Source organism: Pelodiscus sinensis, chromosome 25, assembly GCF_049634645.1.
Source record: "Pelodiscus sinensis isolate JC-2024 chromosome 25, ASM4963464v1, whole genome shotgun sequence".
NCBI lineage: Eukaryota > Metazoa > Chordata > Testudines > Trionychidae > Pelodiscus > Pelodiscus sinensis.
In genome coordinates, this window is record NC_134735.1 from 5,596,114 (window position 1) to 5,612,241 (window position 16,128).

The 16,128-nt window shown below is 46.2% G+C and overlaps 1 protein-coding gene and 1 long non-coding RNA gene across 2 annotated transcripts in view; both read right to left on the reverse strand.

Annotated features, from left to right (window-relative positions):
- The window catches only part of CSMD2 (CUB and Sushi multiple domains 2), a 743,482-nt gene that overhangs the window by 429,920 nt on the left and 297,434 nt on the right, over positions 1-16,128 (reverse strand). The gene's annotated exons all lie outside the window — the stretch shown is intronic.
- On the reverse strand, positions 6,287-8,725 carry LOC142819946 (uncharacterized). The gene is made up of 2 exons (XR_012897630.1): positions 7,973-8,725; positions 6,287-6,540 (listed from the first exon to the last, which is right to left on the reverse strand). It is a non-coding gene; the product is annotated as an uncharacterized LOC142819946 (long non-coding RNA).

Here is a 16,128-nt window from a genome sequence, read left to right on the forward strand (position 1 = left end):
ATGCTGCTGCCCAGCTATCTGGACTCCCACGCTTTGCTATGTACCTTCAGATGAACCAAGGTGCAAACCGTGAGACCCAATGTAACTGGTGGAACATCGTGCAAAAGCCAGTGATGGCAGGAAGGGAACACACCACCGCAAACTGATGCATGAGCCCTTAACGTGAGCCTGGCTCAGCAAAATACAAGAAGAAATGTGTTCTGAGATTAAAGTGCCCAATGGGATCACTGGGGCTACGTCCACTCTGGCCAGTCTTGTGCAAGAACAAATACAAATGAGCCACGGCGATGAATATCACCGCGCCTCATTTGCATACTTAATGAGCTGCCTTTTTGCACAAGGGGCTTTTGCACAAGAAGGAGCAGCCTACACTGCTCCTTCTTTCACAAAACCCCCTTCTTGTGCAAGAGCAGTTCTGTCTGAAATTAAACAGCACAACGGCTCTTGCGCAAGGGGGTATTTTTGTGCAAAATGGCAGCTCATTAAGTATGCAAATGAGGTGCGGCAATATTCATCATTGCACCTCATTTGCATATGTTCTTGTGCAAGACTGGCCAGTGTAGACATAGCCTGGAAATTCTGCCATTGCATGCTAGAGAGAGCAGGATGGAGAAACAGATGATCAAATGAACTGTACCCACATTTCACATTTGTGCTAAATGCTCCAGACAACCTCCTCCCAGGGCCCCTAACTCATTAGTACCTGATCTTCGGAAGGGCTGACCTCCACATTTGAAAAGCACTGCCCTCAGCGGGGCCCAAAAGGATGCATGACAGACCTAGGGCCACTGGTTACAATGGCTGGGGGAGGCCAAATATACAGGAAAGTGGGTTTTCTGTTCTCAGAGTGAACTGGCCATGTAATCAAGGCAGGTAAGCATTAGGGGCCAATTAGCAGCAGGCTAATCAGGACACCCGCAGCCCACTAAGGCCTGGGATTCAATTAAAAGCCTTTCCCTCAGGAAAGGTAGGTGGAGGAGAAAAGCCAAGGGCTGAGAGTAAGAGGGGCACCGCCAGAGAGCTGAGGTCTGTGAGGAGGGAAGCGTGTTGTGAAGGAGCAGGAGAGACTCGCTCAGGTGCCAGGGAGAAGGTATTGGGGAAGGAGCATTTGGGGAAGTGACCCGGGAAAGGCTGCAAGACTGAGAGTGGAGGAAATGCTGCCAATTGCCACTGTCTTAGGGTCCCTGGGCTGAAACCTGCAGTAGTGGGTGGACCCAGGTCCCCCCCAACCCTCCTCACACCACTATGGAGTCTATCCCAGAGGGGAGAAGACCAGGACTATGGAGGGGCTTCACCCCAATCCTTGGGCTTGCCTATGATGAGGATGGCCCTGTAGGCTGTGACCTTTGCCTCTCGTAAAGGGCCAGAGACTGTGTGGAGGGGTCACAGCGACATACGGTATCTGCCTAGAACCTCAGGCCTCTGCCACAGATGGAATTCATGCATGGGCAGAGAGCCCAGAAGAGGCCTATGTAGCACTTATGGCCTCGTCTGAGACACAGCCCCTCCAAGGTTACGTGAGAATTAACTGGTGCATCGGTCTCACTCAGGCTCCCAGAACACACGGAGGAATTCCACCAAAAATTGAACAAGGATGTGTGTCAAAATACAGCCTCGTCCACTGCCTTTTCCATCTCAGCAGATCTCAAGGTGTAAATTGGCACAACCCCACTGAAGTCAAAGGAGGTCTCTGAATATCCAGCTTTCTAATTCCTCTGATGTGAAAAAAAAAAACCCAGATACGTATGGCCAACCTAAAGCATTCACAAACCATGAGGCAGGCGCCATATTACCAGGACATTACAGAAATAATAAACATGGGGTTCTTTGTATTTTGCTTATGATTTCTGAGACTTTAGGGTGCCCTCGGGTCACATTTTCAACCTTTTCTCTGCCACTGCAAGGGCTAAAAATTCACTTTTTACTGGGAAGCTGAGATGAGTGTGCAATCACATGACTCCAGGAGCTGGCGTGTTTTTTTTAAACAAAACATACACACCAAGTTTTGCATGGATCATGGTTAAGTCACAAGCACTGGCAATACTAAAATAAACAGCACAAAATGTGTAACCTTTTACCACTCTTCCATAAGCACAGGTAGATATTACATTGCTCTGTTTCTGACTACATCACATTTTATACGGATCCTGTATGCCCAAGTGGGTGTCTGATCTTTTCAACTGAACTCTCAAATGTCAACATTCATTTTCCTTATAATTAACATCATTATCAGCAGACACATTTTTCTCATCATCTTCCTGCTTTTTCATTTCTTGCTGGCTTCTGTCAGGGAGCTGTTACATTTTTTTTAAACAGTCCAAAACTGTGCTTTCAAATTAGCAGCTAATGTATGTGGCAAAGGTGGCTCAGAATTAATTTGTCATCACCAGCTATACTAACCTTTAAAACATTCAGGCTACAGGTGAAGCTGTCTGAAGATTCACCTTTATCAAGAGCAACAAACCAGGACACAGTCTTTGGGGTGGGGTGGTATTTAATTATTCCCCGGCCTTAGATTCAACAAACCATCCATGGTTCAATTCGGACATCCCACCTGAGTTCTAAAGCTAAAGAATGTAGAACAAGCCCAAAGATAAAAAAAATAATTCCCACCTAACCTGCAATGTGATTTTCATACAGGAGTTTAATGTTACTCAATGGAATCTTCCTTCAGGAACGGGATGTAAGAGAGAGATTAGAACTATGTTCCAACAAAACCCACCATAAGTAAAATATGGAGATCAGAAAGTTTCTTCCCATTAAACATAAATAGCAGTAAAGAAAAAGGCTGCCCTGACTAATTACCAGGAATAGAACATAGCAGTCTTTTCTTTACAAGTGATTATCCTCTGCAAAAACCTCCTCAAATCCCCTAATTATGGCTTGTTTTCCAACTCTTGGTTATTGCTCTATTACAGTCCTTCATATCCCCTGCTTGAAATCTGCCAATCCTTAGAAACTTCTTCAGCAGCATCGTGCTAGCATGTGCTAGCATGCCCAGAAAGATGTTCATTTCGTAAATACAAGGCTGCATCCTTAACCGAGACATAGCGAAACTTTTAAGTTTAACAAGGTAAGGAAAAAGTGAGCAGGGGCATATTTAAAGCACCAAGTATTCGGTTTTCTACACTGCCAGTTTCCCTGTAACAAAACACAAAGTAGACTCAATGCACCTTATTTTGTTATCAGGTAGGGACAGTTGTTTTTAAATTATAGTTCCGTATACGTTGCTATCAGATAACTCTTTTTCTGTTTTATTGTGGTGTTACTGACTTATCATATATGACAGATGCGGGGGGAAAACCAACACTAAAACCATTCTTAGCCACAGTCAGCTCTAGAAGCACGAAGACAAGTATTAAGTGTTTTGCTGAGATGAAAGAGAAGCTGAGCTCCAGACAGAGAGATATGGTGTGTACATGAGCAAACACACCAGGAGAATGTCAAGATCATTGTCGCCACTCAGCAAATAAGCTGCTTTGCCATGAAAGAAAGCCATTCCCGGGATTTTAAAGGTGGTCAGACTATTTATTCTCAATAGTTTAGACAATGAGGATTTCATCCATTTTTTTTCTGTGCATCAAATTGCCAATACAAAGAACCAGAATCTGTTTACACATTTGTTGCTTGAAATCATTAGGCAAATAGTTCTCAGCGAATGTATTCGCGCATGTAGCATGTGCATGAGCAATTTACTTTGGGGATTCAGTCTTCTTTGGAACCAAAGTTGATGCCTTGTGACAGATCACTTACTATAATACTCACATGATATGGATTCCCCTTCCTAACTGGATCATCCCAACCTTTATAAATGCGTCACATTTCTGTTCAGATTGAATTTCAATCACCAGACAGGGAAGAGTCTATGCACCAAACGAGTCTATGCACCTCCAAATGAAGATTCAGTGGAAGTCAGGTGCTTTGCATTCATTATGCTTGCCCAATGCACACAGGATTCTAATGTTACTCAAAGGAATCTTCCTTCAGGAACAGGCGATTTCATTTTTTGACTAACCAGAGCTCGGCTACCGGCCCAAAATTAACTGCCCATGAATATTTGAATAAAAAAATGCTCATACAAAATGCCCAAGAGCCGTGAATAAAACATGCCAAATCAAAACTAAGTTTCTAGTTCAGTGAACAATTCATCAACATGTTTTTTTTTTTAATTCAAACAACACCAGGTGGAATGCACATTAAAAAGCTATGTTCTAAAGAGGCAAAATATTCTTTGGTTACCTAGGAGAAATTCCTTCAGAATTGTAAGATTAGTTACAGATGACTGCTAATCAGCCTGTAAGTGTACAAAAATAGAGAATGCAATGCTAATGAGGCAAGCATACTTGACCACAACCCAGACTCTCCATAAAAATCTCTAAATTTGGAGAATCAATCCAGAAGACAGCAAGCCAATGATACATAAGCAGTTTAAGATTTTTTAATCTTTATTCTGGCCTGGTCAACACCTTGTTCCTGTGGTGGTATAATTCTAGTGGCCAGATGTGTCATTGTTCTCCTATACTTATAGGCTTTGCCTACACCGCGAGTTTTTGCAGTAGAAAATATACTAATGAGGGACTCGTTAGCATAAATTGCAATCTCATTAGCATATTTTCTGCCATTTCTTTTTGTGCAAGGGGTTCTTGCGCAAAAAGAAGCGGTGTCGACTTTTTTTTTTTTTTGCGTAAAAACCTCTGTGGGACAAGCTTAAGGATCTTGCACAAAATGGTTTTTGTGCAAACCCCCCCCCCCCCAAAAACCCTGTCCACACGGCTTCTTTTTGCGCAAAAACTCCTTGCACAAAAAGAAACAGCAGAAAATATGCTAATAAGAGTGTGACTTATGCTAATGAGACCCTCATTAGCATGTTTTCTGACCCAAAAAACCACAGTGTAGATGAAGCCATAGAGTTATATGGGTCAATCCCTAGTATGGACATTACACCAACATAAAAGCAGGAAGGAGTGGGGGATTGCAGTACATGAATTATATCAGTACTGTATAACATTTCCGTCTAGAGTAGCTCTTAATAAAGGTTTTAGGTCACTTTTCTGGTCAGATCAGTTTCACCACCACAAAATGGCCCTATAGAAATTAAACTTCTAGTGAGTTTATGAACAATATAAAGGCATCCAAGTGTTCTTATCACTGCATCCACTTAACCAAGAGACATTTGGGGGGTACAATGGGCATGCTCCACACAAGGACAGATTCTAGGGCAGTCTGGAGTCTAGGCATGATCAGCCTCCTATACCCTAGTAGGGTTGCCAAGTGTCCAGTTCTGAACCAGACAGTCCAGTATTTGAGCTTTCTGTTCGGGAAACAAATTGAGAAAATAGAAATGAGAAAATAGAAATGTCCGGTATTTTCTAAATAAGATGTCATGTCGATTGTGATGTAATGTCAAGTGTGTCCAGTATTTTTGTCGAAAGCATCTGGCAACCCTACATCCTAGGCCCAACACATTTCTCTCCATCCACCACAGTTCCACCCATCGGGGTGTCAATCATGAAGCCATTTACACCGGTTTACATGTTTAGCCATGGGAGCTAGGGCCATGTCTACAGTAGGAGATTATTTCAAATGTATTAAGTTCGACTTCTGGGCACCCGATTTTACAAATTCAATCTTCCGTGTCCTCACTACAGGGAAGAATCGAATGTAGTCTGAGGCAGGCTCCTGCCTCATGAGAAGCAGGACCACAGTGTTTGAATTCCGTGGCGCCTTATTCTGGAATAACGGGCTCGGTAGTGTGCATGCGTGCGTCATTTACAAATTCGATCTTATGGTGGAGAGGGTATTTTGGACTAAGGTCCTAGTGTAGACCAGGCCTAGGTGACTTGTCCATGTTCACTCTTGAAGTCTGTGTCATAGCAGGGAACAGACTGCTGTTCTTCCTAATCCCATAATGGCTTCCTAACCACTGAATTATCCTCTCACATCAGGCTATAACCTCTGTCATTCTAGTTCTGACCCTCTCACACCTCTCTGCTCACCTGCCTTACTCCCTGGGTGTCTCTTGATTCAAGTCTGACTGTCATGCCAAATTATGTAGGTAATTTGGGGATTTTCACAAACGTTCTATTGGGATTAGATTAACAGCCTCAACTAAAAGTGATTTTTATAAATGACCAGAGCCAAATGTGAGTTTGTCTGTCTGAAGTGCATTTTAATACCAACCCACTCCTTAAGATAATCACATTGAATAGATTCAATTCCACATTTAAATGAAATTCCTGGGGAAAATCCAGAAAGGACTCAAATAAATGAGGCCAAATAAATGAAATCAGGAAAGGAGCGGAAGAGCTTTATTTGCAACTCTTGAACGCTGGGAACTGGGGAATGCGGAAAGTCCCCCAGGCTGAATTATTGAGATAATAAAGCACCTGCTGAAGAGACCTCCAAGTGCAGTAATCAAATTATTGCATTGCCCCGGAATAATTACAAATGCAGGTTCCCATTTCAGAAGAAAGAATCAACAGAAGGAGAAGCAGGATGGATAAATGGAATTGAAATCTCCCTCTTGAGGCGTACAGTAAGCTGAAATGACATACAAGAAGTGAGCCTTATACTAATGCCAAACAGACTGGGAGTTTATTCAATTTTGATTTCCTGCTGCAAGGTCACTGCTAAAAGGTAAGCACAATCATGGAGTCTGCTATAGATCACCTGGTATGTTTCTGTTTTGCTTCATAAACCATAAAAACGACTGCAAGAAAATGGCTCAGCACAGCATACCCACAACGGCTCACCGCTTGAATGGGCTGGAGGCTTGACTCCTGTTTTAGGCTCTTGGTGGAGATCTCGGCTATGTCTACACTACAGAGAAAAGTCGGAAAAAGATACACAAATTGCAATTTGCATATCTTTTTCCACTTTTCTTCCAAGAGGCTTCTCCGACATTTGGCCTATCTACATGGGGCCGAATGTCGGAAAAAAACCCTCTTTCAGAACATCCATGCTTCCTCGTAGAACGAGATTTACAGGGATGCTGAAAAAAACACGTCTGCTCTTCCGAATTTTTTTTCAGAAAAGCAGACGCATTCCTTGGTCGCAGCAAAGTTTTTCCGGGAGACCTCCAGCATCCCAGAAAAGCTCTGCAATGTAGACATAGCCCTGGGTTCAATTCTAGGCTCTACCATGTATTGCCCTGTTTAACTGAGGGCACGGACATCAAAATATAATTGACATGAAAAGCTGCGTATGGGATACTGTAGGCCCACTTAGTTAGCCTGGCTAGCATGGGCACTGAAATTGACAAGTACTTTTTTCCTCTTCCCCTCTCCCTTCTTTTTCTGTTGTAAATACTGAGGGTGTCTCCTTTTCTCTCCACTCTGCTCACCTGAGGAAGTAGCTTTTGCCCAGGAAAGCTCACGGTACTATATTTGTTAGTCTCAAAGGTGCTCCTTGTCGTTTTTAACTGAAGGCAAGTCACTCCATCTCACTAAACCATATTGAGCACAGCATTCAAAGGGTGCATCTACACAGCACCCAAAACTCAAAATAAGATTGAGTTGCTTATTTTGAGTCTGTTTCTAAACAACTGTCTACACAGAGCCAAATTTCGAAATAAAGCGCTATTCCAAGCCATCCCTTACTCCTCGTAGAATGAGGTTTACAGAGATGGCGAAATAGCTTGTCCGCTACATTTCGAAATAGCAGACACATACAAAAGATGCGGGGTGGCTATTTCAGGATACCTCTGGGATCCCAAAATAACTTTGCTGTGTAGACGTACCCTTTAAAACACAGACTTTCAATAGGAATTAAGCAGGGGTGTAAATAAGTCAAGACTCCTGTTCCTTAGTGAACACCCTGAAAACAGAAAGGATGCCCCTTGCTTTGTCTTGAGTTATTAGGACTTACCTGCATGGAGACACTGTTACAAAATAACCTAGGGTGTTATCCGGAAACCAGACGACTCAGTCCGGAACAGCTCCCCATGTGGACAATCTAATGCTGCATTTAGTACCTTTTTGCAGTGTAGCCTGATCCATTTTGTGGGCTCTTCCCGGTGCAGACAAGCCCTTTGATTATAAGTTCTTTGAAGGCCGAACGCTCCTATTCTGTGTATACATTGCATAGCACATAGGGCCCTGACATTACTTAACACCTCTAGATGCTACAGCAGTACAAATACGAAGCGCCCCGGCATGTGAATTGCATGGCCAAAGTGTCAGTTGGCTTCATTACCACTATTCATAGGTTTGCTCTCGGTAGCTGTCAGACTCCCAAAGAAAGTTCTGATGAGGTCAGGAATGCGGTCTGTGGTTTCCGGGTGCAATGTCATAACCTTAAGTCAACTAGCTAACTAACCTGGGAAACCAGCTAGCTGTGATCCCTCAGAACCTTATCACATTTTCATTTACTAAAATATAATTAATGAAGGCTTTTAAACCCTTAGAACCTTTCAAATTAATGTAAAGTCCACCAAGTAAATTAGACTGGTAGGCTAAGTGCTGCAGATTGAAATTATGGTAGTTATCCTGACAGGAACCAAGAAACAACTGTCACATATAATTATTTTTAAGGCTGCTACTAAATCATTCTCACATTATGAGCCGTCGCCTCTCAGAGGCTAACAGTGGCTTCACATTTTATCATGACAAAGTATTAGAGTTACCCAGTTAATTCTCTGGATATTACATACATTCATAATGTACTGTATATTAAACAAAGGGAAATCTCACAGCCATCTGGAAAAATCCTATCATAGCTATGAGGTCTGTAGAAGACTGCTTTGCATAACTACAACTCTGACTTCAGCTCAATTGAGTGTTAGCCAATCAGACTGTAGTATGCAAATGACCACATTCAGCTCTAGGTTCATTGGAGAGGTTTAACTTGATCTCACAATCCAAATACCTACCAAACAATGTCAAGAAACCTGAGTACAGCATCAAGTTTGCCTTCTGCACACCAGACGAGGTAGGACCCTCCCCTGGGTTCATCATGCCACAAGGAGGAGGGGACTGTCTTTCTAGTATTTAAAATAATGCTTATTCATTTGATGTCCACCAAAGGAGCTCCAACCAGATCACTGGACAAATTTAATCACTATGTAACACAATGGTCAGCCATGCTGCCACAAAACCGAAAGGGAAGTTATCTTCCTATTTGCTCTTCTTCATATCCTTCAAAGAGCAATGCAAAGGAAACCCAACAGACTCTGGCTTGAACTGCATAGAATTATCCAAGAAGTGCTCGGAAAAATGGAAAACCATCCCTCAAGAGGAGAAAAAGAAGTATGAAGAGCTGGCCAGGGTGCATAATGCCCGGTGTCTGAAGAAGAAAAAATCAGATCCTTTGCATGGTGTGAGACGATCCCAGAGAAAGAGACGTAGGAAGAGAGGGGATCGGAGAAAGAGGAAGAGGCCACTGTCTGCTTTTTTCCTCTTCATGGCTGCTCACCGCCCAGCACTCAAGAAGTCAAATCCAGGCTGGACCATGGTACAAACGGCCAAGAAGTTGGGAACCATGTGGCACCAGCAAACGGACAAAGACAAAGAGATGTACAAAAAAAAGGCCGCTCAGCTGAGGCAGAAGAACCGAAAGGGCAAGTCCACTGGTTGGGGCAGAATCTGGGGGCGCTCAAGAAAGACAGGAGGCTCACGGCGCAAAAGATCCAAGAGGAGGGACGTAGCCGATGACTTTGAGTGCGTTATTTGTTGCTAAGCCCACGAAACGCATCAAGTCCAGTTCCTCATTAACGTAGGTGTAGATGATTGGGAAGTCTGAGCGCGCCTCCACGTGACCTTAAGTAAACATGAGACCAGACCTATGTTGAGTGTGATTCTTTACAGGAAACAATGGTGAACTCCTCGAGTGAAACCTGTGCTGGTGAAAAGCAAAGGAGGTCATGATGACAGAAAGCCTCCTTTTACCCACAGAACAGGTACCACATGGAGAATGGCAGGGCCCCTAAATACAGTTGAGAATGAGGTCCTTCCATAAGAGGCACAGGACTCAGGCCCCCTTTGCAGATCACAGCAGTGCCAATTCACACCCACAGAAGGGGTGATTTTTATGATGTGAACTAAAGAACAACTTCTTTAGCCAAACCAGCCTTGGGGGGAGGGAGGTGTCTGGGCAAATATATCCTTGGAATCACTCCAGTGAGGTCAGAGGTGTCCATGCCGTCTCCCTGGGTTACCTCACTACCATATATTCTTACATGCCTGCCATGAATCAGCCTCTAACTCCACTGACCATGGACAAGAGAAAGGATTAGTCTGATAAAGAGAAGACGAAGCGGGGCTATGAGAGAGGTCTATAAAATCTTGAGTGCGGTGGAGAAAGTAAAAAGGGAAAAGTGATATGCTTTTCCATAACACAGGAACTAGGAGTCACTAAATGAAATGTGGTGAGGGGGGCCAGGAAGGAGCTGGTACATGTGGGAAGCCGACTTTCATATGTATAGGCTCCCATGGAGATGCCTGCTCCCCCATCCCATGCTGCTGCCTCTTTGCCAGAGGCAGCAAGAGGGGGGAGGCAGGAGCCAATAGACACGGGGAACCGGCTTTTAAGCCAGCTCTCCGTGCGTGCCGGCTTCTGCTGGGCCGTCTGCCTTCTCCCCCCTCCGTGATGCTGCCTCTGATGAGGGGCAGGCAGGATGCCAGTTCAGCCTCTGTCTCTTGAGGAGCTCGCACATCAGAAAGTATTGGACATTTTAGGTGTCCGGTATTTTCTGAATTTTTTTTTACCAGACAGGAGGCAAAAATACTGAACTGTCCGGTTCAATACCGGACACCTGGCAACCCTACACTGGGATGAGCTTCACCCTGTTTCCAAGCTCTGGAGTTGCCATATGTACTAGACTGAGCTTCACAGACAGATTTGACTGAGACTTACAACTCCCTGGTCTGGCGAAGGGCTTTGCAAACCCATAACTATATTCACCATTTCCCAGGGCTAAGCTGGAAGACAGCACTGTAATATTGGAGCGGTTCCTCCCTTTATGATTAAAAACACCTCAACCTGTTGTTTGATTAAGGTGGAAAAACTCATTTCTGAGCGTAAGTTCAGAGACGCCCTGGGATAATAAACCACCTTTTAAAACTCCGGAGACCTCTTAGACCAAGGATCTAATCCCAGTTCTGCTCCCCAAGTGAAAGCAAGTTTGATTATTTTGCTTCCGACTCCATTTTTCAATAGCCTCACGACTCACGGCATCATTTCAAAGGGCTGTCATGCTCCATCCTGGAGGGAGGAAGAATTCACAGTGGGTGTTTGCAGGGCTGGCGGAAGTGGTGCATGAGCAGCACGCCGATGCTGTGGTCCTGAGCCTGAGAACCTAGATACTGAACATGTGGGGGGACAGGAATGAGGAAGCCCAGTCCAATGCTACCTACAAACAATAGGAGTCTCTTCAATGGCTTCCGTGGGCGTTGGGTCAAGCCCCAAGAAGCAGGCCCGGCTAAACAGTTTGTGGGGCCCAAGGTGTCTCGCTGACACAAGGCCCGGCTGGTGGATGCTTTAGTTTAAGTCACACCCAGTTGAGGGGTTACATAATTCCAGGGTTTCTCTTCCCTTCACTCTGAGCAGGGCATCCCCGTAGGGCAGGGTTGATCCCAGACTGGGAATCTCTTCTTCCTGGCCAGGACATCCCCTCTGCAGGGCAGGCTCCGGGCGTGGGCGGGAGTTTGTTGAGAGCAGTCACTGGACGGGCCAGTGGCCGTTTCCGTAACCTCCCCTTTATAGGGGTGGGGGCTGGAGCCCAGCGCCCTCCCTCACGGTACTTGCGGGAGGGAGAGCGGGGGGTCTGCGGTTGGCTGAGCCGCGCGGCCGGGCGACTCCCAGCCAGGGCAGCGAGTGAGCGGCTGAGCAGGCGGGGGCTGGCCCCGAAGGCGCGAGGCCTGAGGGAACAGCCTTACCCTAAGGCCGGGCCTGCTGAAAAGCCAGAGGTGCTGCTACCAGGGATTAAGACAGAGCTGGCAGAGATGTGGAATTCTGCCTGGTATCCAAACACCCTATTGTATCAGGTCCGTACGCAGGAGGATGCAAAGGGTGCAAATGTGCACACAAACCCCCCATGGTCCTTCAGGGTCCGCCCTGGGCTGATTCTGGCCAGTCTGGGAAAGGGGAAGGCAGCACGCTGCCTGGGGGAAGCCTGGGACTGATCTCTCCCTTCCTCCCCCAGGAGAGAGGCCGGGGGCAGGACTGGGCCATGGGGGCAGGGAAGCCACGAATCCCTCCCACAGCTCACCCCCCACACACTTCTTGTGGATGAGCCTGTGTATCCTATACTGTCCCAGGGGTCTCCAACCTGTTTAACCACAAGATCACTTTTTCAATTTAAGTGCAATGTAAGATTTACTCAAACCCAAATCCCCTTGCCCCACTTCCTTCCCGCCCCTTCTGAGGCCCCGCCCCTGCTCCACCCATTCTCCAAGGCCTCACCCGGCTCACTCCATCCCTCTTCCTTCCCCCATCCTCACTCACTTGCACCAGGCTGGGGGAGGGGGTTGGGGTGCAGGCTCTGGTCTTGGGCCAAGGAGTCTGGAATGTGGGAGGGGCTCCGGGCTGAGCCCAAAGTGGAGGTTTGGGGTCCAGGAGGGGTTTCAAGGTGCAAGCTCTGGGAAGGAGTTTGGGCACAGGGGGACTCATGTCTGGAGCAGGAGGTTGGGTGTAGGAGGAGGTTCAGGGCTGGGACGGGTTCAGGAAACAGGCTCTGGCTGGGCACCACTTACCTGAGATGGCTTCTGGATGGTGAAGCACTGGAGTTAAGGCAGGCTTACTCCTGCCCTGGCCCTGCACCCCTGCTGAAAGCAGCTAGCATGTACAGCAATGGCTCCATGGTGCCATGTGCTGCCCCTCATCGACAGGCACTGAGCCAACAGCTTCTGCTAGCCACAGTTCCCCGTTATTGCTCCATGGGAGCTGCAGGAGCGGTGTCTGCAGGCAAGGGCAGCATGTGGAGACCCCCTGCTCTGCCTCTCTCAGGAGCTGCAGGAACGTGCCAGCCGTTCCAGGAGCAGCAATTACTATCGGGATAATTACTCCAGCCATGACAAGTTAGGCATTTTAGAACTCACTACTCAAATTAAATTTACGCATGAAATGAAAATTATAAACTGCACAGACCAGTCAAAAACCAGAAATAACACACTTTGCAAGGAGTAAAAGGCCCCCATGTATGTGTTCTGTGTATGTGTGTGTATGTATGTGAGAGAGAGAGAGAGGTGTGTGTGTGTGTGTGAGTGTGTGAGAGAGAGAGAGAGAGAGAGAGAGAGGTGTGTGTGTGTGTGTGTGTGTGTGTGTGTGTGTGTGTGTGTGTGTGTGTATGAGTGTGTGAGAGAGAGAGAGAGAGAGAGAGATTTGCATGCTTGTGGAGATAGGATACAGGAGTGGAGAGAGGAGGGACACCCTGACATCATTCCCCTCTTCTCCCTCCCACACCCTGTACAGCAAGCCGGAGGCTCCCGGGGGAGGCCAGTTCTAAGGCAGAGGGAGGGAGCAGCATGACAGTGGGTGGAGGGGCAACTAAAGTGCCAGTGCTTGATAGCTTCCCGGCCAAACCAATCAGGATCACCTGTCAGAGGCTCCAAGCGCTACCGGTAAATCCCAATCTACTGGTTGGTGACCACTGCTATACTGGCTCTTAAACCAGCCTCATCTCCATATTATTTGGGTGTATTGAGGGTGTGACAACACTACAACTGGGATGTGAGATTCCCAGTGAGGAGCAGACAGACTCACATTAGCTCAGCATGGGCTAACCTGCCAAAAACAGCAGTGTGGATGTTGCAGGAAGGGCACTGTAGCCAGACATGAACCCCATCTTGTTTCTCCCCTCCCCCCCCCCAGAAAGCAAGAGAAAGGCAGTCAGCCTTTGATGCCCTGGGAATGCAGGTGTGCTGCCTGTCCCTGACTCTACCATAAACAGAAACCAGACAGTAAATGGGCTAGCTGACGACTAGGAGGCCTCCCGTCGCCGTGATGGCTAGTATCAGTAATTGACACACCTGCACTGTCCCAGGAGAGGAATCTTCACCCATCACATACCAGAGGTGCCCATTGTCTGCGTTTTTCCAGGTGTGAATTATGCTTTGCACCCTTCGTGGGAAACTTGGCATTCAAAGCCATTTCTCCTAATTGGCCACTTTAGCCCAGGAAGAAGCCTACATGACCCAAGGGGTATAAAGAGGGGTTCAGTAGCCTACCCCATTTGAGCTCCAATCATCTACACCTGCTGGCAGGTATTGATTGTCTCCCGAGGTCTGTGGGACGCCCAACCTCGCCCTACTTCTTCCCGAGGGATTGAGAGAAAGACGCTGGCCACGCCAAGTCTGGAACGCAGGGGTGAGAATATATACCTGCTAGGTGTCTATTTTGCATGCATTTAATAAGAGCTCAGAGAACCAAAAGGGTTTAATGGTACCTGTAAGTGACTTATTAGTGTAATTTCTGTCCTGTCCTTTGTAGTGGCTGTGTTATCTGTAAGGCCGTGTCCAGACTCAGGGGTTTTTTTCGGGAAAAGTAGCCTTTTCCCAAAAAAACTTCCCCTGCGTCCAGACTCAAGCCACGTTCTTTCGAAATTATTTCGAAAGAACGCGGCTTTTCTTTCGATGGCGGTAAACCTCATTTCACGAGGAAGAACGCCTTCTTTCGAAAGCTCCTCTTTTGAAAGAAGGCGTTCTTCAATGTAAAGAGGCCGTCTTCGAAAGAGAGCATCCAGACTCGCTGGGTGCTCTCTTTCGAAAAAGCGGATTTCTCTTTCGAAAGATCCGCCTGCAGTCTAGACGCGATCTTTCGAAAGAGCCTCTTTCGAAAGAAGCCTGCAGTCTAGACATAGCCTAACACAGCAGTAGCATTTAACAACTAAGTTTACCCTGTAACAATAAAATAGTAACTGTTTAAGCTTTAACCTGACTCCTTCAGTTGCTGTAACAGAACCAAGCACAATTTAAAAGAACTTCAGCCGGTCATAAGGGACTCACTGCCCTGACCGTCGGCTGACAGGCATCCACTCAAGAAGCCAGCCAACTCCACTGGGCACCTTGTGTCTGAGAACAGGCAACTAGCCCATGCAGCAAAACCCACACTGCGAGGAATCACACTTCCCAACTGCAGCGTGGACCTGCATGTGCAGGGCAGTGGTTTGTTTTGGGAGGGCCTGTGTTTGCTGTAGTAGTTCAGGACAGCGATGCAGTAAATTTGGGATTCACTGTTGTAGTGACCTGACAGGTCTCCTACTCAGTCGATGATGATAAACGTTTGGCTGCGTGCGTTTTTGTACGTGCCCTTAGTATATCATGCCAGCTCTGTGCTATCCTAATAGACTTTACGAAGCTTCAGGGGGTAGCCGAGTTAGTCTGTACAGGATGAACTTAAAAACAACAAATGGTCTGGTAGCACTTTATAGACTAACAAAACATGTAGATGGGATCATGAGCTTTTGCGGGCACAGCCCACTTCTTCAAATGACCAGAGCGCCCCCAAAGACCACAGAATCAGATAAGATAGGAAGGCACCTGAGTCAGGTTAATTGTTGAACGAAGTTAATAGTTGTGGGTTGCCAGCTGGCCTTTGAGCCCTTATGTATTCGTACCCGGGACAATGGACACGGCTCAATCAATAGTATGGGTTAACTATCACCCCTTAGGCCAGCCAAAGAGTTAAGTGAGGTACCCCAACATTTATAGACAGAAATGAACAATTCTATGATACACAGCATACGTATCGGCTTACACATTAATGACTCGTTCGGTACCTCCCCTTGTACCTTACTCCAAAGCATTCACTACCCGATGTTATGCTTACACTCTTGTTGATTTAAACTATGTTATTATGTACTTAGATGGGTGTCCCAGTACTGTCCTGATTGAACGTATTTGCATATGTCATGTGCTTTTATTAGCGCTAGCAGTTCTACTGCAGAGACACACTGACTTATGGAAAACATTTGCTTTTGACACGACCTGTCTGTTTCTTAGGGTGTGTCTACACTGCACCCTTAGGTTGAAATAAGCTACACAATTTACGATATGCAAATGGTGTATCTTATTTCAATTCTTTTTCAAAACAGGCTATTTCTAAATTTGGTGTGTCTCCACGGTGCCAAATTTTGAAATAAAGCACTATTTCGAGACATCCCTTCTCCCTCGTGCAATGAGGTTTACAGGGATG